A 2856-nucleotide genomic window follows, 5' to 3' on the forward strand; every position below is an offset into this window, starting at 1 on the left:
AAGTACATTTCAAGATAAAACAGACTGGTTTTAATAGGGGAAAAAATAATAAATTACAGGGATACCCCAGAGAAAATTATACACATTCACATAAAAATAAAAGAGGAAAATCAGAAAGATTTAATAAACATTAACACAACAGAAATGAAAATGAAACCTACAAACATAATGAACTTAATACAGAAAATTATGTGGAATAAGGAAACCAGCAGTACCACAAAAAAAATACGCAGCAAAATGACAGCAATAAAGTCATACGTATTATTTATAATTACACTGAATGCAAATGGGTTAAATGCACCAGTCAAAAGACAGAGATAGTTGAATGGATAAGAAAACAGGATCCTTCAATGTGCTGTCTACAAGAGACACATCAGAGAGATGGAGACAGCCTAAATGCCCATCAGCAGAAGAATGGTTAAACAAACTTTGGTACATACGTAAAGTGTATGTACCAAAAAAAAAAAAAATTTTTTTTTTTAAACACTCCAATACCAATTTATTTTTAAAAAGGGTTCTCCTTATTCTACGGTTTGCCTTTCCCCCCACTTTTTTTTGTATAATTGTACAACCTTTGAAAATTACATTAGGTTGTAATGATCTAATACTATTAATTTGTTGTTGTTGTTGTTAAGTGCCATCGAGTCGGGTCCGACCCATAGCGACCCTGTACAGGGTTTCCGAGGCTGTAAATCTTTACGGGAGTAGAAAGCCTCATCTTTCTCCCGCGGAGCGGCTGGTAGTTTCGAACCGCTGACCTTAAGGTTCGCAGCCCGATTCGTAACCACTACGCTACCAGAGCTCCTTAATAGCCACTCAGAAAAAAAAACTTCTCCTCCCTCCCAACAACCATCCAGGGAGAATGAGAATCCTGAAAAGAAGCCAATTCAACATGGCTTCTACCCTGGTAGAAACAAAAAGGAAAAAAGATGAGAAGAAAACAGAAATCGACTAAGAAGTGTATTGCCAGTGTCTCTCAAGAGTGGGGCCCTGGTTGCCGCCTGGGGTTGTAAAGGTAGAGCCTGCAGCATGCAGTGTGGCAGCCGGCATCTTCCTCACCCCAGCACGTCCATGTCTTGACCTAGGTGTCATGGAAATCCTTCAGCAGTGTTCTCCCCCGCTGCTCCGCTATGTGCATCTGGTTCTCCAAGTCCCCTCTGTCATAGCTGTCTACACGCTCCACTTTCCTTGAGAGGTTTTCTATCTCAGCTTCCAGCTGAGCCTGCTGGTATTCAAACAGTTTCTTCCTGGGTCCAGACTCCATGTAGTACGCATACGGATACGTGTATTGCAAGGTGTATCGACACTTGGCCAACAGCTTGGCAGCATTCTGTAGGTACTGCCAGTCAATCCACGTCCCCAGGTTATTCATGACTCTCTCCTGAATCTTCTCATGAATCCGTTGATACGTCTGTGCTTCCAGCTGCAAGCTTTTGTTGTGGTTTTCCCACCTCTCAAAGTAGAACAAATATTTCTTAAGAGTTTTCCTGGCCTGGGCTTTTTGGCTCTGGTTGACAATGTCGGGATTCTCCTTGTACCGACTGCACTCGTAGTACTCACTGCCATGAGTCTTCCAATCTCCTAGATACATCCAGCAGAAGTCGTGTTTATACTTGGAGCATTGCATGTGATTACAGCCTCCATTCTTCTCAATGCAGATGTTGCACTTGGGACAATCTTTAGTGTGAGCACTAATGTAGTTGGCCATTTCAGAGTCGTCAGCACACTTCGTGAGCCATTTTCGGATTGTGGCGCAGTCTGTGGGGGCGTGATACATCTGACTGACACTTGAAACAGAAGACCTCATTGCATCGATTGTGCTGTACTCAGCGAGCTCTTGGCTCCTGTACCCGGATACCATGGGGCAGTCTGCACCAGGGCCCACCTGGAGCTGGTAATGAATCTCCACATAGTCTCTGAAGAGGTAGCGTCTATTGCTCCCAGCAGCTGCGACAAAACTGATGCTGACAAGCCAGAAAGAGTAGGTTTTCCTTCCTCACAAACTGCATACACATTGTGCAGTGATAAGGGGGATGGGCTGTGGGGACACGTTTTGATGGACTGGGCTGAACTCGAGCCTCAACAAGCAGTTGAGAAGAATTAGACTTGTATCTGTCCAGTATCTCTGAGACTTGCCAGTGGAAATTAACTAATATGAGTTTAGCAACTGAATGAGATACCTTCAGCACGGAGGCTAAGCTGGTCATGTGTTCACTGAGGGTCCCCTCAGACTCCTTGAAGGTCAAGCAAGTAAACTGACACTCCTCAGGATCAAATGAGTTGGCTCCCTGATGCTCCACATCAGTGGCTACTCCAACATAATAGTCCTCTATGTCCCCAGGGTCCTCATCTTCCTCCTATTCCTCCTCTTCCTCCTCCTCACAATTTGAATCACAGTCCTCTTGGCTGCTGTCAGATCCCTGACTATTCATGTCCACAGACATCTTAGCATACAGTGATGTAGTACATCAGGAAAGTAGTTTTTTTTCCCTCTTCCCCTAAACTTTACAGCTTTCTCAAATGCATTAGTGTTTATGTCTTCTGTAACTTTTGAAGATCTGTCAGGAAGACAGCATCCAAATATTCGATGTCATATGATTTCCATCGGGAACCACAACCCCCGCAGCCGCTGATCCCGGGCAGGCCACATAGGGTAGGGCCGGGCCAGAAGGGTCAGGTTGGGACAAGGTGGTGACGTTGTAATGAAAAATCAGTTAAACACCTCACAACATTCACCCTCACAATGGATGAATCTGCTAAGTGAAATTGGTCAATCACAAAACGACAAATATTGTATGAAAACAATGTAAAAAGTTAAGTTTTCTTAATAAAAGAAACAATGGTCACAGAGGAAAG

General features: G+C 43.8%; 1 pseudogene; it reads right to left on the bottom strand.

Annotated features, from left to right (window-relative positions):
* Positions 1-1081: 1081 nt before the first annotated feature.
* LOC102835662 lies at positions 1082-2444 on the bottom strand (annotated as a pseudogene).
* Between the last annotated feature and the right edge of the window lie 412 nt (positions 2445-2856).

Source organism: Chrysochloris asiatica, unplaced genomic scaffold, assembly GCF_000296735.1.
Source record: "Chrysochloris asiatica unplaced genomic scaffold, ChrAsi1.0 scaffold00033, whole genome shotgun sequence".
Taxonomy (NCBI): domain Eukaryota; kingdom Metazoa; phylum Chordata; class Mammalia; order Afrosoricida; family Chrysochloridae; genus Chrysochloris; species Chrysochloris asiatica.